General features: G+C 38.6%; 1 pseudogene; it reads right to left on the minus strand.

The window, feature by feature from the left end:
• Positions 1 to 21,824, minus strand: part of LOC119540486 — a 116,866-nt pseudogene extending 95,042 nt beyond the window's left edge.
• Between the last annotated feature and the right edge of the window lie 2,586 nt (positions 21,825 to 24,410).

The following is a 24,410-nucleotide window of genomic DNA, read 5'->3' on the forward strand; positions in this document are numbered from 1 at the left end:
TTCTAGCACAATGTTGAATAACAGTGGTGACAGCAAGCATCCTTGTCTTGTTCCTGATCTTAGAGGGAAGGCTTTCAGTCTCTCACCATTGAGTACTATGTTGGCTGTGGGTTTTTTATACATTCCCTTTATCATATTGAGGAAGTTTCCTTCAAATCCTACTTTTTGAAGTGTTTTTATCAAAAAAGGATGCTGGATTTTGTTGAATGCTTTTCCAGTATCTATTGAGATGATCATTTGATTTTTCCCTTTTGATTAGTTAATGTGTTGTATTATATTGATTGATTTTCTTATGTTGAACCATCCTTGAATTCCTGGAATGAACCACACTTGGTCATGGTGTATGATTTTTGTAATGTGTCTTTGGATTTGATTTGCAAGTATTTTGTTGAGAATTTTTGCATCTATATTCATGAGGGAGATTGGACTGTAGTTTTCCTGTCTTGTAGCATCTTTACCTGGTTTTGGTATTAGAATGATGTTAGCTTCATAAAATGAGTTAGGTAGTGTTCCATTTTCTTCAATGTTTTGAAAGAATTTAAGTAAGACTGGTGTCAGCTCTTTTTGGAAAGTTTGGTAGAATTCCCCTGTGAAGCCATCTGGCCCTGGGCATTTATTTTTGTGAAGCTTTTAAATGACTGATTGGATCTCTTTGCTTCTGATTGGTTTGTTGAGGTCTTCTATTTCTTCCCTGGATAGCCTAGGTTTTTCATGTGTTTCAAAGAAATTGTCCATTTCCTCTACATTATCTCTCATTCATCTCTAGATATTTAGCAATTTCTCTTGCTATTTCTTCTTTAACCCACTGATTGCTTAGGAGTGTGTTCTTTAACCTCCAGATATTTGTGACTGTTCTAAATCCTTGATGGTTATTGACTTCTAGTTTTATTCTATTGTGATTAGAAAATGTTCTTTGAATAATTTCAACCTTTTTAAATTTATTGAGGCTGTTTTGTGGCCCTGCATATGATCTATTCTGGGGAAAGTTCCATGAGCACTTAAGAAGAATGTATATCCTGGTGATTTGGGATGCAATGCCCTATATATATCTGTTAAGTCAAAATCATTTATCACATTGTTTAGGTTTTCAATTTCCTTATTGGTCCTCTGGTTGATCTACCTATAGGAGAGAGTGATGTATTGAAGTCTCCCGCAACTACTGTGGAAACAGCTATTGCTTCCTTCAGTTTTGCCATTGTTTGCCTCATGTAGTTTGGGGCACATTGGGTGCACAGACATTTATGATTGTTATTTCTTCTTGTAGAATTGTCCCTTTCATTAGTACATAGTGTCCTTCTTTGTCTCTTAGAATATCCTTACATTTAAAATCTATTTTATCTGAGATTAATTTTGGTACTCCTGCTTTCTTTTAGCTATGGCATGCATGGAATATTTTTTCCATCCTTTCACTTTCAATTTCTTTGTGTCTCTTGGTCTAAGATGAGTCTCTTGTAAGCAACATATTGATGATTCATATTTTTTAATCCATTCTGCCCATCTATATCTTTTAATTGGGAAGTTTAACCCATTCACAATTAATGTTACTACTGTGAAGGCAGTTCTTGAACCAGCCATCATATTGTTTGGTTTTTATTTGTCAGATATATCTTTTCCCCTCTTTATCTTTATTTCCTTTAATGTACCCTTACTAAATTCTTTAGTTTTGTGCCCTTCTCTAGACCTCTCCTTTCTTTTTCTCAGCTGGTAAGACTCCCTTTAGTATTTCTTAAAGAACAGGTCTTTTGTTAGCAAATGCTTTCAGTATTTGTTTGTCTATGAAGACTCTAAGCTCTCCCTCAAATTTGAAGTAGAGCTTTGCTGGATAAAGAATTCTTGGTTGGTGTTGGGTTTGCTAATGCTGCTGTTATGCAAAATACCAGAAATGCATTGTTTTTTTATAAAGGGGGTTTATTTGGTTACAAAGTTACAGTCTTAAGGGCATAAAGTGTCCAAGGTAAGGCATCAACAATTGGGTACCTTCACTGGAGAAAGCCATTGGCATCTGGAACACCTCTATTAGCTGGGAAGGCACATGGCTGGCATCTGCTTGCTCCCAGGTTGCATTTCAAAATGGTGTTCTCCAAAAGTCAGTGTCAGCTTTCTATGGTCATCTTCATGTTTCTCTAAGCTGCAGCTCTGAAGTCCTTCTTTTGTGAGCTCTTTTATAAGACTCCAGTGAACTAATCAAGGTTCATGCTGAATGGGTGGGCTACACCTCAAAGGAAACATTCAATCAGAGGTCACACCATAACCAAAGCTGTCACAGTTGGGTGGTTCATATCTCCATGGAAGCCACCTAATCCCAATATCCCATGAGACTGGATAAAAAGATCATGGCTTCTTCTTGGGGGACATAATATATCCAAACTGCACAGTTGGCAATTTTTCTCCTTCAGAATTTTAAATATGTCATATCACTACCTTCTTGTCTCCATAGTGGCTGCTGAGGAGACACTACTTAGTCTTGTGTTGTTTCCCATGTATGTGGTGAATTGTTTCTTTCTTGCTACTTTCAGAACTTGCTCCTTCTTTGCAGCACTTGACAATCTGATCAGAATATGTCTTGGAGTGGTTTATTTGTATTTATTCTGTTTGGAGTTCATTGGGCATCTATGATTTGCATATTTATGTCATCTAGAAGGGCTGGGAAATTCTCCCCAACAATGTCTTTGAATACTCTCCCTAGGCCTTTCCCCTTCTGTTCTCGTTCTGAAACACCAATGATTCTTATGTTTGTGTGCTTCATGTTGTCCATCATATCCCTAAGCTCTGTTTCAAATTTTCTGATTTTTTTCAACATTCATTCTTTTGTGCTTTCACTTTACAACCTACACACTTCTAGTTCACTTATTCATTCCTCAGCTTCCTCTAATCTAGTACTATGTGTATCAAGAATCTTTTGAATTTGATCAACAGTTTCTTTTATTTCCTCTATTTTTTTTATTTACTCTTGCAAATTCTCTTATTCTCTTCTAGGGTCTTCTTGATGTTCTTTATATCCTGAACCATGGTATTGGTGTTTGTGGTTACTTCTTTGATTAATTTCTCCAAGTTCTATATCTCCTCTGATTTTTTAATTTGGGCATTTTGGCTATCCATATCTTCTGTTTCTTCATATGCTTTATAAGTTTTTGTTGTTTTTAGCCTCTTGGCATTTGCTTATCTTGTTAGGGTTCTTTTCAGACATGCAGACTTATATAAACAATTATCTATAATTTGACAGAGCTACAGATTGATGCAGTGCACTTTCCCTGACCTACCAGCAGATGGCACTCCTGAGCCACCTCTTATCTTCAATCCAGTTCTCCCCAACTTCATTTATACAGTGAGTGGGGGTCCAAGCCATGTGGATATCCAATCAGTGCACCAATTTCCCGTGTGCAATGAGGACCATCAACCCTTTGGTTGGGGGTCGTGCCTTGTGCAGTTTGGCAGAGAAGAGGGCTTCAAGAACCAGTACTCCCAGCCATTCCTGGGGTTGCAGCTGTGATATACTGGGGCTGCAGCTGGCGTCCACCCCTTCAGCTCAGACTCCTTTCAGTCCCTCTCTGCCATGGGCCCACAAGACCCTAGGCTTGGGGTGCGGCTCCTGTCACTTCCGTGTGGCTCCCCTGCCTCTCAGCTGTGTATCTGTGGGCTTCTATGAGGGAGGATTTGCACTGTCACAAGCCAGCTGAATCCTGTGTTCCCTTGAGGAAGCTCTTGGCCACTGTCCTGTGAAGGGGTGTCTTCCAGCCTGCTTCAAAGATGGCTGTATGGGGCATGGAAAATATCCACTTCTGTAATCACCTGTTTGCTGCAGCAGCTCATCCCTGACCTGGGGGCCTTCTGCTGCAGGTGTGCAAAGGGCTATTACCTATGTCAGACATTGAGGTGGGTGCCCGGGTTGTGGAAGACACTCCCTACTGCAATCAACGCAGCTCCCTCTGCCATCTCCCTGGCCGCTTCCCAGGTCCCACTCCAATCTGACTCCAAACACAGCATGAGCCTGGCTGCCATTTTCCCAGCAGCTCTCCAGATCAAAGAATTACATGATTCCAAATGCAGACTCTTGGCTTCTCCAAGCACTCAATCACTGTGGATGTATAAATCCCTGCCCAGCCAGTGGAACCCTGGAACTGGTATTCTGGACCACTTTCTGTCTTTTATCTAGTGTTTTCCATGGAGGAGAATTTTCCTCTGTCTCTCCTAATCCACCATCTTGGATCTCCCTTGGTTCATCTATTTTATAATAGTCTGTGTTGCGCCTCATAAATATTTATTTGATGGCAAACATCATCATTCCCTCTTAACCCTTAACTCAGTGCCTTTGAGATAATTAGTTAATTACTCTACTTTATCTTAGTCTGCTAACAGGTAAGGATTAAAGGATGCCACCCATTCTTGGATCTCGATCCTTCTGGGAACTAAGCCCAATGTGCTATCTTTGTAAAGGCAGAAATTTTAGAGAGACTCTATCAGAGTGATAGAATAACCTGAGGAGGTACTCAATCTCCCTCTCTCTCCCTGCACCTCCCACCCCCATCTCTCTCTCACACTGAAACCCAGCCCCTCCCCCATACCAATTGAATCAGAATCTCTGGGGGTATCAGAATTTTTTGAAAGGCCTCCAGGAGTCTCATTTGCAGCCACACTTAAGAATTACCAGGATAGAAAGTGGTTCAAGCCAGTGGGATACTTTTTGCTTAAGCATGGGTAGACCTTCTACAAGGCAGGAATTTGTTCATATTCCCATGCATAGGTGGCTGCATGCCATAACATTCCCACAGTTGACCGCAGTAGTCAGTGGAGAAGGCAAAACACTGTAAGGAGAAACTCACTTAAAGACAGTCCTGCTTGTTCTTTTTTAAAGTGTAGAGTTTCTCCCTCTAGGAGAAATCAAAGCCCTCCAGCCACAACTGTCCCTCAGGCATGCATTCTCCAGTCTGCATGGTCTATGTGTAGCCTAGATGCAACACACCCTTTTTAAACCAAAATTTTCCATGCATTTTCAAATTACAGGAGCCTGATATCCCGAAAGAGTGAAGCTGCCCATTTTTGGGCTTTTGTTGCTTTTATAATTAAGCTTAATAATTGTTAAATATTAATGTTTCTCTTCTGCTAAAAAACAAAAAAGACAAGCTGAATACTAATTTACATAGATGCATAAATGGAATTATATCTTGGAAATTTTTATTTTTTTTAGTGTAACCTATTATTGTTTGTTTTTCCTTTCCTTTATTCTTGATACCATGGCATATCACTTCTTTCAACCTTCCTCCCCCAGAAAATCATGTTAAAAATGCAGTAGCTATTCTACTATATTTTTCAGTATATATATTCATAAATATATATGGATTTTTTTCATTACTTGCTGTAAAATGATTATTTTATTACATATCCTTTTCTGCTTCATTTTCTTTTCTCCCAATAAATACCTCCTGGGAATTCTGCAAAGTACCTTGCTATTCAAGCTCTAATTCATATTTTAATAACTACATAATGATTCATCATATCTAGGTACCATAGTTCAACCTTCTAATGGATATTCATTTTTCCTTTTTTTTAATATTATAAACAGTGCTTAGTTAAACATCCTTATATATTTATCCTCACATGCTTCTGCTTTTAATTGCTGAGTCAAAGAGTATCTGAGATAAGTTTTTCTTTTTTAATTGTAATAGATACTGCTAGATTTCTTATTTTATAAAAAGTAATAATTTGTATATTCACTAGCAATATATTAAAAAACACTCTTTTCCCTATACCATCACAAACAGTAGGAAGATATGGGTCTTTATTTCATTTTGGTCACTACTCAGGTGTATAATGCCATCTCATTGTTAATTTAATTTGCATTTCCCTGACTAGTGAGTTTGTTAATCATTTCAAGTATTTGTTGACCATTTGGATTTGCTATCCTGTGAATTATTGACTCATGACGTCTATCTGTGTTTTCATTTGGAAACGTATCCCCTTCCCGTTGATTTTTAAGGGCTTTTTGGTATTTCACCATTTAGGAAAGAAATAAACCATGATAGTATTTTTGGTAAATGGTCTTTTAAAATCATTTTATGATATCTTCTATTTTTCCTGACTTTGAGTTTTATTAGAAATTCCTGATGAATTTTTAAAATGTCATTTCATCATCCCTTGGTGTGATAGTTAATTGCATGTGTCAATTTGGCTAAGTTATGACATGCAATTGTTTGGTCAACCACTGGCCTACTTGTTAATGTGAGGGATTTTGAAGTGGGATTTGCACCTATAATCATTTGATTGCACCTACAATCAACAAAGGAGACTGTCCTCAGCAATGTGGGGAATCTCATCATCTAATCAGTTGGAAGACTTAAAAGTCAGAATTTAGGATTTCAGAGTTCAGAAGAAGAATTCAGACTCAACTTCGGCATTGGTTCTTGCCAGAATTTCCACAGCCAGCTTGTTTGGGAATTCAGATTAAGGATTTTGGTCTCACCTTTATCAGAATTTCTAGCTTACAGCTGACTCCACAGAGTTTGGACTTGCCGGCCCCCATGGTCCTGTAAGTCAATTCTTTAAAATAAATCTCTTAGTGGCCACCATGCTGATGCTCAGAGAGTGTGGGGTGGGGCCTAGGCCCCAATGTCAGAGGAGAGTGTGCTACCACCCCAGTGCTTGGAAGGGATGGAGCAGCTGCTCCAGCAGGCCTAGAAGACAAAGGATTAATCCACAGATTGATTCACTCAAACCTCGGAATTTAACGAAGCTTGTCCTGCTGGGTTTCAACCTTGTTTGGGAACTGTGATCCCTGTTTGCCTTCCAGTTTCTCCCTTCTGGAGTATAACTGTTCATCCTATGCCTGTGTCAACATTGCATTTTGGAAGCAGATAACTTGTTTTCTAGGTTTCACAGGTCCGCAGACACAGAGGACTTTTGCCCCAGAACAGACCACACTCTTAACTTAGTTTAACGAGATTTTGAACTTAGAGTTGTTACTAAACTGGCTGAAGGCATTTTGGTTGTTGGGATGGGGTGAATGTATTTGCATGTGGGAAGAACATGTCTTTTAGGGGACCAGAGGGAGGACTGTGGTAGACAGAATCATGTCCTACACAAAGACATGCTCAAGTCCTAACCCCCTGTCCTGAGCATATATATGTCATTTGTAAATAGGACCTTCGAATATTCTATTTGGATGAGGCCAAAGTGAATCAAGGGAGTCCTTAATACAATATGGCTGAAGCCTTTATAAGCAAAGGAAATTTGGATGGGGTTAGCGGAAGGCAGAAAAGGAGACGGAGGTCATCATGTGACAGAGGCAGACATGTATATACAAGCCAAAGACACCAAGGATTGCTAGCAAGCCATCACTAGAATGCTACAGACACCAGGAGAAAGCATGGCCTGTTGACACCTTGATATTGGACTTCTTGTCTCCAAAACTGTGAGCCAATAAATTCCTGTTGTTTAAGCCATTCAGTATGTGGTATTGGTTATAGAAGCTCTGTAAACTAAGACAATTGGTATGACCATATGATTATCCTCTTTTCCTTTGTTTTATATTAAATTATGTGTTAAACTTTGGTGGCAGATTTCCTGATAATGAGCACTATTTCTAAAATAAAACATACTTTATCTTAAGCTATTAATTCTTTGATAAATTATAAGATCTCTTTCTAATTTATATTTTTTACCTATATGTTAAAGATTGATCTATAATATTTTCTCTACTTAAGGATGTAAAATGCTATATTTATGGTTAAATATATAATGCATTTTTAATTCAAATCCTCTTTTTCATTTTTCCCCTATCAGAACTATTCAAAATTGGAAAAGGTATTCTAAAGTTTCATTATAAATATAAATTACATTTTAAATATATTTTATTGTATATATTTAGTTGCTATGTTTGGTACATGAAAGTATATATTTCCTTTGTAAACAGTAATTTTACTATTATATAGTATCCTTTATCCTGCTTAGTGCTGTTATCCTTGTATTTCAGTTTATCTGATATTTATAACACCACTTCTGCTTTATTTTATTTGCTCTTACCTGACATTTCTCTGCTCATTTCTTTGTTATAGTGTGTTTTGTGTTATGATAGTGCAAAGCTATGTTTTGTTTACTTCAATCCAATGTCCTCTTTCTTGTAATAAGAGAATTCAGTTAATTTACGCTTAGTGTAATGATAGAAGTACCTCGACACTCCTTTTCTTACTTTTTTTAATCATACACAGTCATTTCTGCTATACAGCTTTGTTTTAGTTTCCCAGTCACTAAATCAAATATCATTCAATGGATTGGCTTCAACAGGAATTTATTGGCTCACAGTTTTGAGGCTAGGAGAAATCCAGAATCAAGCATCAGCAAGACAATACTTTCTTCCCAAAGACTGTGGCATTCTGGGGCTGACTGCTGGCGATCCTTTGTCCTTGGTTTTTCTGTCACATGGCAATGCACATGGCAGCCTCTTCTTTCTCCTCCAGGTACCATTGCCTTCCTGCTTCTGGCTTTTTCCCCTTGGCTTCCTCTCTGTGGACTTCTTTTTAAGGTCTCCAGTAATGGGATTAAGACCCTCCTTGATTCAGTTGGGCCACAGCTTAACTGAAGTAACCTCATCAAAAGATCTTATTTACAATGGGTTCACACCAACAGGAATGGATCAAGAACATGTTTTTCTGGGGTACATAGCTCCAAACTGCCACAACTTTATTTTAAAATACAAATTTGTTTAAATGCAATTGACATATTAGGGAACAATTTGAGTATAGCACAATTTTATGTTTGCTTATGCATGATTTCATCCTGAAAAACACTAGATGAAGGTACAAAACTGACTGGGCTGAACTGAGATTCATAGTAATTAACACACAAAACCCACCCAAGTATGAGACAACTACTAGCTACCTCCCTCCACAGTGTGTTACCCTATGAGGCTCTGTATTGCTCCACTTTTGCATTTAGGACCTTTTCTATATGAAAAAAAAAAAACCACTCTTTTAACATCCCAAACATACCTAAGTATCCTGGTTCAAAACCCAAAGTAGTGCATGCAAAAGGAAAGTTTTCAGTATTGAGGGAATGCTTCAAATAAAGTGTTTTGAAAGAAAAAAGAAAATGTGATACCTCCCCAGCAACAGCATAAAGGAATCCTGATTGTGGATCATCAGAGAAAATTCTGCAAAAATAAAAGAAACATTTATGTCAGGAACGACTTCAAGTGCTACAAAGTCAATAAGAACAAGGCGAAAAGAAAAATTGTTGAGTATGTGAATTGAAGGCCAAACAACTGAGAACAACCTTTCTCACAATTAAAAAGAAAGCACTAGGAAACAACCTTTCTCACAATTCAAAAGAAAGTACAAGCTAAATACAAAGACTTTAATAGCCAAACCATGTAGAATAGCTCCTTTTAGTGCTCATGGTGGCTAGTTTGGTGGTTTCAAACACTTAAAATTCTCTAAGTCTGTAGTTGCCGTTAAAGCTGTGACTGCACATGAGAGCACTGCATAACAATTTCTAGCAGTGATTACCAAAGTTAATTGATGAGTGCCATGTATTTGGTTAAGTTTTCAATTTGCATGAAACAGGTAACTATCATAAACACCTGCCTCAAAGAACCTACATCTCAAAGGCAGAAAACACATACTCCAGAATTCAAGACTGCTGCAAAACATCACAAATTTTGATAATCTTCCCTCCACCACTTCACAATAATTTGTAAGCTGCAACCCTTCAGTTCCCAATTTCACAAGGAAACTGCAGTTCTTTTTCAAAATAAATTACCATATTTATTATAGTATTTGCATATTTTAAACCACTTAAGGTACAAAACTGCCCTACTGTTTTTATTAGGTGCCTATCTCCTTTTTTAAAAATACGTTAATGACAAGTTTTGAGTGTTGTACTCCTAAGCCTACTTTCCCATAAGCCCTGCAGTTTTAACTGTGTGATTTTGCACAGGGTGGTCATTTTTAGGAAGGCATATGTTTCCATACAGCAGAAAAGGCTGCATTTTACATTCTCTTTCCTCTGTTTCCCTTATTTTTGCTGGTTGGATTGTTATTTGTTTCATTTTTTTTATTCAAGTTAATTCTTATGTTCTTCTATATTTTTCCATTTAAATATAATAATATAACCATAAAAGGTTATATTAATGACAGTCTCAATCAGACACACATCTCTCTTTTCCCTTCCATTATTTTTAAATGAGATAACTCTTTCACCAACCAAGATTCTCTAATTCTTACTTTCTGCTTTTCCTACTCTACTCATGACCACACATACACTTATAGACACACAAGAGCACTCCAAAAAGTTGTGTTAGTTTCCAACTCTTCCAGTGCCCCAGATAAAACTACTGAAATGCTTTTACTTTTGTTCTCTCCCAACCACCCTTAACTGTTAGTTTTTGCTCAATAACACTCAATAGTGGACTAGGCTAATATTTAGTCCCAATTTTGCTATACAGATTTATACGTGTGTATGTTTAAAGGCATATGTTTATATACATACATTTATATGTATGTGTGTGTGTGTGTGTGTGTGTGTGTGTATTTCCTCTTCTCCTCTTCCCCTATTGTGGGGTTTCTTTTCTCTTTTACTTAAGGTTTTATTATACTGTTTCCTTGATTATTTTCTTCCTGTGCAGCATAAACTCCATGATTTTGCATGATCACGAATATCTTTTTTAACCTTTTATTTCTGACTTGCAGTCCTTTTCCTTTCAAGATGTTAACCACTCTCTTTTATAGTTATCTTTTACAGAGAAGAAGTACGGTGACAGTCAGATTCTCTTTCTTTTGTAAGAATGATTTTTTATTTCAGGCTGGATACTTACAGGAATCTCTCTTTAAACCTTTTTACCCTGAAATCCTTAGGTGCACGTTTTCTCATCATCTCAGGGAAGATTTCATTATGTTTTTTCTCTATCTGTTCCTTTTCCTGCTTCTGGAACTCCATTTATTCACTTTCCAAACGTCTTGTGCTTTCCACAATGCTGTTTTTTTAAATGTGTACACTAAGATATTTCTTTCATTGATCTTTGGGCCACTTACTGTCAGCTCACTATATTAATTTAGGTATGCTTAATTAATGCAAAAGAGACTCATTTGCTTAACATAACTGCAGGGTATTTCTTGAGCATATGAAGTGTAAGTGGTAAAGGTTAGAGTGAATTTGTTCTACTTAACCAGCCCAGGCTGATGGAAACTTCATCTTCAACAAAGTATTCCAAGATCATCTTGAACATCTAGTCCAGTTAGTAGATGGGAAGAGAATAAAAGACCACCATGGGAAGTGTGTATGGGTCAGTTCTGGAGTTGGTACGGGTGCACATTACTTCTATTTACAATCCATTAGCTAGAACTCAACAATGCAAGCATCCAGAATTACAAGAAGGATGGGGATATTAATCTACCTACATGCTCAGGAAAAATAGGGGCCTGTATTGAGGAACACAAAGTCGTCTCTGTCACATTCACCGAAGATTCCTTTAGTCATTTGGCAAGTTGCTTGGTTAGGAAATCATGGTTGGTTGGTTGGTTGGTTTTCTTTTATTTTGCGTGTATGTGTGGGGGATGGATTTTGTAGGTTTGTTTTTTTAGCTCCAGAAAGACGTCTTAAGGTATACTTGAATTTTCTTGAGTGGTCTATTTATTTTTCAGTTTAAATTGTCATCTGTTTCCACCAGGAGCTCAATTTTGTTGTACCTGTGTTTTGTTTGCTCTGACTGATCTTCTTTCTGCCTGCTGGACCCGTTTAGATGTTTTTGGTTTTATTTCTACTCAGTGGAACTCTGTGCTAGTTGTAGAACCCCAACATGATAAAAGTAGCTCAAATGTTGGCATGCAAAGAAGTCTCTCTCATTGCCCACCAGCAGTGTAGAAGTCTTTGCCAAAGCACTTTTCATTCTTCCCCAGGCTCAGGTAAACAGAAAACTGGAGAAATTCGATGACAGTCAGATTTTCTTTCCTTTATTAAAAAAAAATGATTTTTTTGCTCCTTGGGAACCATTGAAAATCAGGCCCAATCACATATCAACCTTCCACTGGGTTTCCAGGATCTCTAACAGCCAAGCTCTTTACAAGATCCAGTGATTAACATTCAAGCCCAAAGCTCCTTTGGTGTTTATAGACATTTGCCCCACCAGAGGGGACAAACAAAAGTTTCCTTTCCAACCAGCCCCCACATGGGCCTCTACAGCCATTCGACTCAGGAAAGGGAGACAGATTAGAGAAGGTAATGAAAGGGAAGGGTGTGCAATTCAGGACAATGTCTTCCTCAAATCTCCTGTTTTGTATTTCTGCACATTTACTTGAGAAGGCATTTATTATTTCCCAACTTTAAAGACTTGTTGTTAATCTTTTTAAATCTATCTTTTAATAAGGAAATATATGAACAAAACATAGAAAATTAAGTTTTTATCTTTTAAAAGAAAGGTAGTTACAAATACATACAGTAACATAAACTCAATTATTGATGAATAGAGACCCTATTACATTTACTTCAATAATTAGGCATGATTCAGCTGTATTTGGCTTTAACTCCACTAACAGAACACCTTTTCTCTTTCTTTAAATGCTATAAGTAGATTAAACATATCTTCTAAAATTTATTTTTTCCCATCAAATTTTTAAAACAACTAAACTTCAGACTAAAATTTATGTCATAAATTCTAAGTAACTGTCAATTTTCATTAAGGAGACTTTACTCTGAAAGTAAAGTATAAAATAAGGTTCTCTATAACAATATTTATGTGTCCTCGTATTGGATACTTGTAACCAGTATATTTTATATCTACTTCACCAATTACTTTCCAGAATAATCCTGAATAACAAAGACATTTTCTGGTCTCTTATTATTTTAACAATCACTCATTACAATTAAAATGCTTGAAAGTATCTAATTACCCCTGGAGAGAAGGAAAGTCTTATAAAAATCAAAAAAAGCTATTATTTTGATTTGAACAATTACCAAATCTCTCCCTTCACAACTCATTCTTACCTCCAAACTAGAGTTTGATAACTTGAAAAAAAGAATTAACAGGTGATGAGAGTAATTGTGAAAAACTACCTCTTTTTACTATGAATTCAAAACTCCATTTTTAAAGGCCAAGTGACTACTGTATTTATTATTCAATAAACTTGTAATCTTTAACAATGACTCCAAATTTTATAACCCTTAGGCCATCTGTTTTTCCCAGGAAGCTTGCCATAATGGAATTACCTTGCGAATTACATACTGTTATTATTCAATACTACTAAAACACTCCTACAGTGAGTGTTAATTTGCACAAACTACCATGGCACTTGCCACTGATACAAATACAAATAACAAATTATACATTTTAAAACTGCATTTGAATTTGAAAGTATGCCCAATATTGCTCTTTACTCTGAATAAAAGAAATTGCCTGTGGTAATTCAGTAAAAACATGACTGCTTATACCTGATATGTTTTCTAAAAAGAGAATTTCACTTGCACAAAAATTTATTATTTATAATTATGAGAATCATTTTTTATGAACCATGATCTGCAGAAAATAATTTGAGGACTGGACAGTATTTTAAATTTGTGGCTCTCCTAGAAAATCCATTTGTAAAACAGCACTCATGTTGTGACAAACACTGGAAACACTGCTAAGTACAGGACAGCAAAATCTAAGGGAACAACAGATGCCACGAGAGCTGTATGAGTTAAGTTTACATTAGTGGCTATAACAGATAAATTCCAATATCTCAGTGGCTTAACACAACGAAAGTTTATTTCTCTCTCTCCCAACAAATCCATATAGAAGTTACTGGTTGGGCAATTCTCCTCCAAGCAATGACTCAGGCACCTGGGCTCCTATATCACACGGCTCTACCAACTTCAACACCCTGCTCCTGAGTTCTTGAAAGCGGGGAAAGGGGCAGGGGGTATTTTGGTTTGCTAAAGCTGCTAGAATGCTATATACCAGAAATGGATTGGCTTTTATAACGGGGAGTTATTAGTTCACAAATTTACAGTACTAAGACCATAAAAGTGACCAAACTAAGGCATAAACAAAAGGATACCTTCACTGAAGAAAGGCCGTTGGCGTCCAGAACACCTCTGTCAGTTGGGAAGGCATGTGGTCCTTTACTCCTGGGTTTCACCGCTTTCAGTGTCTGATTCCAGTGGCTTTCTCTTCAAATGTCTGTGGGTTCTCACTTAGCTTCTCCGGGGTAAACTCTGGGCGTCAACTCTTAGCATCTCCAAACCCAAGCCTCTGGGTCTGTGTTGGCTCTGAGCATTCTCTCTTTCCCTGAACTCTCTTAAGGACTCTCTTAAGGACTAATTAAGATCCACCTTGAATGGGCAGAATCAGATCTCCATGGAAACAACCTAATCAAAAGATCCCACCCACAGTAAGTGTGCACTCACAAGACTGGATTAAAAAAAAAAAAGGCTTTTCTGTGATACATAACAGTTTCAAACTGACACAGGGGGTCCTCATTTCTTGGGCTTTTATAATAAGTACCACAACCTAGGTGGCTTGAAACAACAGAATTTTATTGTCTAGAGGCTAGAAATCTGTAATCTAGGTGTCAGCAGGGCCATGCTCCCTCTGAAACCTATTAGGGGAGAATCCTTCCTTGCCTCTTCCAGCTGCTTTTGGTTTGCTGACCATCTTTGGCATTCCTTGTCTTGCAGCATTTCAATCTCTTACTTATCACATAGCATTCTGACCTGTGGCTGGCTGTGTGTACAAATTTCCTCTTCTTATAGGGACACCAGTCATATTTGAATAGGGTGTTCCTGATCCAATTTGGCCTCATGGTAATCATTGCATCTTCAAAAACTCTATTTCTGAGGTACCAGGGGTTAAAAGTCCCAAATCAAGGTGTTGGCAGGGCCATGTTCCTTCTGAAACCTGTAGGGAAGACTCTTTCCTTTCCTCCTCCTAACTTCTGATCATTTGCAGGCAATCCTTAGTGTTCTTTGGCTTACAGCTTCAGCACTTTGACCTCTGCCTCCATCATCACATGGCATAATCTTTTGTGTCTGTGTGTCTCTGGATCTAAATTTCCCCTTCTTATAAGGATACCAGTCATACTGGATTAGGTCCTACCCAGATCCATCCAGTTTGGCCTCATCTTAACTAACCACATCTTCGAAGACCTGTTTCCAAATAAGATCACATTCACAGGACAGGGGTTTGGATTGCAACGTATCTTTTTTGGGGACAAAATTCAACCCATAACAGCAGTTTTTAGTTCAGCCATCTGAAAGGGGAAAACAGTACAGAGGATCACATTTGGGAGTGGTATTCGGCCACACCTGAGAATGTACACGTGGTTTCCACTTAAATTGTAAGGCTATATCAAACAGCAAGTGAATCTCAGATATGTTTTGTTGTGTGCCAAAAAGAAGAGAAAATGAATTTCATATTCTACTACCTGTTTCTGCTCATAAGTAGGGGCAGTTTCACAAGGGCATTAATTCTTCTGCTAACCATTCAAAGAGACTGTCTTACTCTCCAGGTAGACAATGCATACTGAAGAGGATTTGGGGCACTGGTGATAGTTCATGCAAAGGCAAGGGAACATGAGACAGCCTGGTGTTTCATGGAAGAGTTGGTTGTTCACTGTGACTGGAATGTGGGATGCAAGGGCAGCAGGACCTGAAAGTGGGAAGCCAGGGACCAGATCATTTAATTCATCACAACAGAACTTACTGAATATTATGATGTTTAAACTGTTAGGTGTTGAGTTGGGAAAAAAGATGATGAGCCTTATCCTGAAAGAGCTTATAATTCATCAGAAAAGGGAGAAACTTGGTTTAGAGGAATGGTGATAAAGATTGTAGACACATTTAATAGAAGAGTCAGTAAGATGTAGTGTCCGATTTGATGGGAATTGCAGTGGGATAAAAGGAATAATCTGTTGATGAAAAAGAGGTGTAAAAATGAGTCCCATGCTCCTAATTTTAGAGAATGGATAGCTAAATTAGAGAGTACAGAAACCTGTTCGAGGCTGCGTAGGATCAATTAATGAATTTTATTTTAAACTTTTTGAGCTCTAGGAACTCATGGGACATTCACCTCAAGCCTAGCATGTCTTAAAGTTCACATGGATAGGTGTGACCAAAACTTTGCTTAGAATGGGAATTCTGTACTTTCTGTGCAATTTTTCTGTAAACCCAAAACTGCCCCAAAATAAAGTTTATTTAAATTTTTTTCACTCAGTCTCCATCAGAATTAAGCTCCATTGTTTGTCTCTTTACTTGAAGCAACTACTTTTATTCTGACTTCTTCCCATTTAGTCAATAAATATTTTTTCCTGTAATTAAAAAGCAGAACACCCCATTACAGAAAAAGACACCCTCACCTACTCTGTACATTGTAGATTTCTGTCTCAACACAGGAATGAAACTACTTTCAATAATGTCATAACTGATCTTCTAATTGGCAAAATGATTATATTATTTTCACTTACCCTCTTAGATTTCTTTGGGCACATGGCACAGTTTGACCATTCCCGTTTAAGGAATACTCTCACCTCCTTTGACTATGATGATACTGCTCTCTTCCCATGGTCCTACTCACTCAACTAAATGATCCTTCTTCCTTCTTGAGCGACTCCTTGTCTTATCCCTACTTCCATAATTGGCCCCTGTGCCAGTTTGGATGTATTATGTCCCCCAAAACACCAGGTTCTTTGATGCAATCTTGTGGGAGAAGATGTATTAGTGATTAGGTTGGAACCTATTGGTTGAAAATTTCCATGAAGTTGTGACTCAATCAACTGTGGGCAAGACCTTTGATTGGATAATTGCCAGGAGATGTTACCCCACCCATTCAGGGTGGGTCTGAATTAAATCAATGGAGCCATATAAAAGAGCTGACAGACAGAAGGAACTCAGAGCAGCTGTGAGTGACATTTTGGAGAAGCTGTAGCTGAGAGACACATTTTGAAGATGGCCGGTGAAGGCTGATACTGACATCTTGGAGAATGCCATTTTGAAACACAACCTGAAAGCAAGCAGATGCCAGTCACGTGCCTTCCCAGCTAACAGAGGCTTTTTGGGATGCCAATGACCTTTCTCCAGTGAAGGTACCTATTGTTGATGCCTTACCTTGGACACTTTATGGCCTTCAGACAGTAACTATGTAACCAAATAAACCCCCTTTATAAAAGTCAATCCACTCCCAGGGAGGAATGTAGACCCGGCATCATGGGATGGAGAACATCTTCTTGACCAAAAGGGGGATGTAAAAGGAAATGAAACAAGCTTCAGTGGCAGAGAGATTCCAAAAGGAGCTGAGAGGTCACTCTGGTGGACACTCTTATGCACAATATAGACAACCCTTTTTAGGTTCTAATGAATTGGGGTAGCTGGTGGTGGATACCTGAAACTATCAAACTACAACCCAGAACCCATGAATCTTGAAGACAATTGTATAAAAATGTGGCTTATGAGGGGGGACAGTGGGACTGGGGGGGGGGGGGGGGCATAGGGATCACACTCCCATTTGTCTAGTTTGTGGATGGATGAGTGGAAAGGTGGGGGAAGGAAACAAACAGACAAGGGCGCCCAGTATTCTTTTTTTACTTTAGTTGCTCTTTTTCACTTTAATTATTATTCTGGATATTTGTGTGTGTGTGGTAATGAGGGTGTCAGGGATTGATTTTGGTGATGAATGTACAACTATGTAATGGTACTGTGAACAATCAAATGTACAACTTGTTTTGTATGACTGCATGGTATGTGAATATATCTCAATAAAATGAATAATAAAATTTAAAAAAAATTTAAAAAAGTTTTTAAAAAAGTCAATCCATTTCTGATATTTTGCATAATGGCAACATTAGCAAACTAGAACAGTCATCTTTTCTTCTGCTTGCATACAGCAGCCTCACCTATATCACTGTCCTTAACTATAAACTTTATCAAGGATCTCACTCAAATGCCTCCAGATGGGAGCAACATGGCCCAAATGAATGGTACAGCCCAGATATATATGCATCTGATACCCTGAGTAAGGAGTTGGGCATGGCCAAAAGAGGCAGCTATGCCTTAGTTCCCTTTGATATTAATCATGTGAGAATGCCAAGCACCGTGGCCAGAGCTCCTGATTTATAGAAAAGCTCAAAAATTTTATTTTTGTGTAATATCTCTTGGTATTAAGCAGCAGCACATTTATTGTTAAAATTTGCTTGGGAGGAAAAAAATACTTATATCTGTTTCTCCAGTTTGTAATATCTGACCTAAACAACTAGTTTTAGTTTACTAGGCTGTTCCCTACCTTGTCCATCTCCCTATTGCTTCCCAATTTATGCATTCATATTACGGGTGATTTATTTCCCAGTATTAACATATTATGGCAAATAATTTCTTTGAATTCTATATGATAATTTACGATTAAAGCCAATTATTGTCAAAGGGTTTGTCAAACAACATCTCTTTCTTCCATTTTCATGTTTGGCATCAAATAGGTAGACATGGAGCCAGCTTCATAGAGATCAAAATATCATCCTTATTGGACGGAAAACATCTTCTTGACCAAAAGGGGGATGTGAAAGGAAATGAAATAAGCTTCAGTGGCAGAGAGATTCCAAAAGGAGCCGAGAGGTCACTCTGGTGGGCACTCTTATGCACACTTTAGACAATCCTTTTTAGGTTCTAAAGAATCGGGGTAGCTGGTGGTGGATACCTGAAACTATCAAACTACAACCCAGAACCCATGAATCTCGAAGACAGTTGTATAAAAATGTAGCTTATGAGGGGTGACAATGGGATTGGGAAAGCCATAAGGACCACACTCCACTTTGTCTAGTTTATGGATGGATGAGTAGAAAAATAGGGGAAGGAAACAAACAGACAAAGGTACCCAGTGTTCTTTTTTACTTCAATTGCTCTTTTTCACTCTAATTATTATTCTTGTTATTTTTGTGTGTGTGCTAATGAAGGTGTCAGGGATTGATTTGGGTGATGAATGTACCACTATGTAATGGTACTGTAAACAATCGAAAGTACGATTTGTTTTGTATGACTGCGTGGTATGTGAATATATCTCAATAAAATGAAGATTAAAAAAAATATATATATCATCCTTATTGCTAACAAAGCAGACAGGAGACTATGACCTACTTACTTGTCAGAGTGAGCTTGCTAGGACCCTGCCCTTGAAATGGGAAAATTTACCCCATTTCCCAGTGGTCATATTTACAGTTAGAAATGTGCAGACTTCCCACACAGGGCCAGGGTCTTTATCATATGGCAAAGAGCAGACAGCAATGCACTGCTTCTACCAGCACACAGATTCAAGGAAAAGAGAGAGGAAGGCCTTAAAGGGAGAACTGATGAGTTCAGCAGAAAGAAAGAATAATTTCTACCTCTACTTCAGCCAGCCAGCTTCTTCAGGGGAATTCATCACCACCCTAGTGGGAGTTCCCAGCTTGCTACTTCTCCTGGCAGATCCAACATGTCATCACTGGGTTCCCAGCTTGTGGTATGCACCACAGCATCTATGCTCGTCAATTCCCACTGTCGCATTAGCCATTCCTATAATAAATCTCATAATATTTGCATACATACATTCACACACATATAGATAGGTTATATTTCTCTGGAGAACCCTACCAATCAGGTAAGTCCCTCCTTCCAAGTGGAGGTGGAAAAGAGGGCTTGGTTGTAGACCAGGAGTGTAACCACAGCATAAGTCCCTGCACAGAGAAAAATGCGGCCTGGAAAATGGAGAGCTGTCCACTAACACTCTACAGCTTTTGCTTTTTGTTTTTTTTTGGCAGAATTAATACACCCTTTTAACTTGTCTTAAATATTCCTAAGGCTTAAAAAGTGTTAAATTCCTACTAGAACATCTGAATGAATACCCTAATGGCAAACCACTGTAAAATGTGTCAGCTGCATTTGTGGCAAAGAGGTAGAAAGCGTCTTCAAAGCGCCCCAGCTTTCTTGATAAAGAACGTCAAAGGTACACTGGTTTGTATTATTGTGACATCCATGACATGATCTAGATTGCTTTTCCTTCAGCAGGTTTTTATTTGTCAAAAAGGCATTATACCTGACCTCCAAATTTGGTTGATAATTTACAGATAGGATTCATAACCTTTAGGTTACTCTGATGTTTTGACTTGCTAGGTTCTGGGTCACACTCTGGAAAGACACCATAACTTCTAGATCCTACAAGGCTGCAAAAACCTTTGGATCACTAAGAATTTCATTGAGCCCAGGCACTCCTGCCATTCCAGGCATACTCCAAGCACAGCCAGCTGGAAAAGAGCCATATTGAGCTCCTGGCTGTTATCTGGCTTCTTCCTCATTCTGGGTTTCTTCATGTTCTTCCCCAGCCTTCTTAATTCTATTTTGTGGTAGTCTGGAGCTGTTATGTACTCCAGTAAGGCCTTGTTCTTTTAATCCATTCTTTTGAGAGGAGACCTATTGTGGGTGGGACCTTTAGGTCAGGTTATTTCAATTGAGATGTAACCCAGCCCATTCAAGATGGGTCACAATCCCCTTACTAGAGTCCTTTACAAGTGGATAAAGAAGCCAAAAGATGACATACAGAGAAAAAGCCCCCAGTGGAGCTGAGAGAAGAAGCCACTGAAGCCAGAGGCTGAAAGCAATGAAACCCAGGAAAGAATGACCAGCAGACACTGGCCATGTGCCTTCCCATGTGATGAGGTGTCCCAGATGCTGGAGGCCTTTCTTTAGAGAAGGTACCATCCTGTGGGTGCCTTAATTCGGACATATTCACAGCCTTCGATCTGTAAATTTCTAAGCTAATAAACCCCCATTTTAAAAGCCAACCCATTTCTAGTATATTGCATTCTGGCAGCTTTAGCAAACTGAAACATATTCTTTCTTTGATCTCTTGCTTCTCACGTTTTTGCTCATATTTTACCTGATATTCTGCAATTTTCTGGGTCCTTGGTTAAACTTCTCTCAACATTGCACAAACATCATTGTAATACAGTTTACAAGTAAGGGCAAGATTACTTGTAAATCTTGCTGCTTCTTCCCAGTGGCCCAGAAGTCTGTGCACTTTCTCTTGGCACTTGTATGGCTGAGCTGAATCGGGATTTATTTCAATGGCCCTGTCACAGTCTCAAATGACAGCATTCAGCTTTGGTAATTTGATGAAGACACTGGCCCTCTTGGCATACAGAATGGCCAAGCCAGGATTCCGTTTAACCACATCTGTGAAGAAACTGATGGCTTTCTGCAAGTCACACCATTTAGGGCATCAATGGCAGCCACTTTCTTATCATTTGCCTGATCCATCATCTCCTCAGTTACCTCCACAGCTTCGTCTCCCATATCTTGAGGCACGTCAGTGTCTGGTTTAATAATACCTTCACTGTCAATTTCTAGATCATCTTCCTCACTTGATGGTTTCTCTGTCTTTATGCTTTCCTCCAACTTCTAACTATCTCTTTTCTTCTTTATATTTCCTTCTGCTTTAGCTTTATGTGTAGCAGGTGGTATTTTACCACCCGGGATCTCCACCCACTTCCTCAGGAAGGACATTTCCTCCGTGTGCAGAACGCTGGATCCTGCTTACCCATTTTCACAAAGGCCGGAAGTTTGCTTATTTCAGGGGATCCATGGTTCGGAGTAGGCAAGAAGCGAAGGGCGCGGCCGAGAAAGCTGCATTCCAACTCCACACCGGGGAACGAGCTCTTACAAGAAGGCCGCTGCCTCGAGGCAGAACACACTGGAACCTCCCTGGCCGCTGGCTCCGCCCACTCAACGGTCTCATGACCCCGGGTCCCTGGCTGGCTCATTCCTGCCCCAGCCACATATGCGCCTGCGCACTGGACAGAACCTTCCAACAGTCTGGCTGTAGGGGCGGTGCCTGCGTCTTTGCGCATGCGTTCTTATAGTCTTCCCTCAGAACCAATTCTCTGGATGGCTCAGCCTCCTGCGCCGGCGGTTTGAAAGTGGCGGGAGGTATCAGCCCCTCCAAGGAGCCCTTTAGAATTGGGCATTCTGTAAGTGTGTCACTTCCAGAGATGACAATTTCCCTTGAGGAAGGAGACTAGACTGTGGAAAACTTGTTCCTCCCTTCTTGGTGACCCTCCGTCAGTAACAACTGCAGTCATTTGGGCAACTTCCCGGGAACACTAGTGGGTAGCTTAATTAATGACCAAGAAAGGGCTGAATAGGTCAGAGGCATTGATTAAATTAGCTCCAAACTACACCATCTCATTCATTTCCTATTTTTCTCCTCTATCGAATTATGCCTGGCCAAATTTTCCAATATAGATCTTCAGAAGTCCTGCAATGAAATTAAATGACAACACAAAGATGTTCCCATTATCATGCCAACAGCACAGGAACGTAAATATTTTGATGATAAACCACCTCTTTCATGAGGAAATTAAAATCCAAATGTTAAATTTCTTTGCAAGTCAAGTCCAAAAGAGTTTAAGGATGAGATCATATTATCTTTTATCCCCTGTGAGTTAATTTTTTTAAGAAATTAAAATTCATAATTATTTCTTCACAATTTGCTAAATTCTGACAGATGCATCTCACTCAGACACCTGAATGGATTTAGAGTTTCTTTAGCAGCTGCAGCCTGGGAATTCTGTTATTGGAATGCATCTGGTCTCTCATTCACAGTGAAAAGTCCAAAAAGTTAACTGGTCATACAAGATAATCAAGGCATGAAGTTCATCTTGTTTCATAAATTGGTCCTTTTTCTTTTAAGTCCTTTTCTTTTAAGTTGTTCCTTTTTCATCTCTACTTTGTGTAGGGCTCTCACCATTTGCAGGATTTTGGTGACAAATTTCTTTTCCATTGTCTTGGTCTCTCAATTTCTCTCTCCCCTTCTTCAGGACTATCCATTTGCTTTTCCAACTTTTTAGATTTCTGGGGTAAACACATAAAATCAATGAGTTCTGCATCATCTGAATTCCATACTTGACCTTCACCACCCTAGACTGGATAATCCCACTGTAATGGTTAGTTTTATTTATCAACCTGGTTATGCTATAGGAACCAGTTATTTAATCAAACACTGTTGCTGTGAAGATATTTTCAGTTGACTTTAAGTAAAGGAGATTATCCTCCATGATGTGGGTGGGCCTTATTATCAGCTGAAGTCCTCAAGAGCAAAACTGAGGTTTTCTGAAGAAGAAAGTCTGTCCTTGGACATCAGCACTAATTCCTCCCTGAGTTTCCACCCTGCATCCTGCCCAGCAAATTTCAGACTTGCCATTATGCACAATAGGTAAGCCAATTCCTTAAAATAAGTCTCTTTATATAGACATGGATATATAATATATAATTATATATTTACATATATGTGTGTGTGTGTGTCTAGGTGTGTGTGTGTATGTATTTACACACCTGTGGATTCAGTTTCTTTGGAGAACCCTGACTGATAGACCTAACAAAACAATAACAAACCAATGCCTGAACTTAATCTCCTGCCTGGCTGCCCTTTATATGCTTCATTTTTGTCTATGTCTTCCCTTAAAATTTCAATATCCTGATTTTCTTGAGCATACTCCCTCAGAAGACAGGATTTTTCATGCTGACTCTCCACCCACAACAACTTTGTCACCTGTAAGCCTGTTCAGCAATTCTTTAAAGTGCTTTTGCTGCCCTTCTGGTCCCAAATCTGCTCAGATTTTTTGTAACCAATTGGTGTAGCCACCCAGCCTTCAAGGAGTGGTTCCCCAGTTGCTATTTGTATATGTATGGTTAGAGAGAAAGTTGACAAAATAGATTCCAAGACCCATTCCTGCACTGAAGATTGAGATAAATGACTTTAGTGACACAGGCAGACCCAAGTCTGCTTAAACTTCCAGTTACTCCCACTACTCCATCATATATCAAAGGAAGCAAATTTTTAAATTTACCAATTTGAGACCCAAAGCATTTCATTGGATTAACAGATGGCATGCAATGTGATGGGAAATACATTTGATAAAAAAATGGAATTAAATTGTAGTACCTCTGTGTTGTATTCTGTTTTTTATTTGATTCAGTAAGAGGCATTCTTTATTTGTAAGAGCAAGAGCCTTTAGGTTTTAAGAATAAAAGAAATTCTGATTGACTAAGGGAGTTTAAACTGAATGTTTTCTTTCAGAAGCACATATAGCAAATAGCAAATTGTTTTGATTTATTGAAGTCAGGTGGTTACATTCATCACATTAGTTTATATGGTTGTTTGTATGTTTAAAATATTTCATAATAAAAATAGTAAGTTATATTTTTTTAATGCCAGCCTTAACTCTAAAAAGTAGCTGCTTGCCTCAAGATCAAGGTAAAAACTCACTTCTTTCTGAGGGCTGAAATCCTGGGCCAAAAACTTAAGGCCATTGCCCACTAAGAGTCAGTCTGTGCACCCAGGGGAGTGAATCTCCCTGGCAACGTGGAACATGACTCCCAGCATCGTGGGATAGACAACATCTTCTTGACCAAAAGGGGGAAGTGAAAGGAAATGA

This window comes from Choloepus didactylus, chromosome 7, assembly GCF_015220235.1.
Source record: "Choloepus didactylus isolate mChoDid1 chromosome 7, mChoDid1.pri, whole genome shotgun sequence".
In the NCBI taxonomy this organism is placed as follows: Eukaryota; Metazoa; Chordata; class Mammalia; order Pilosa; family Megalonychidae; genus Choloepus; species Choloepus didactylus.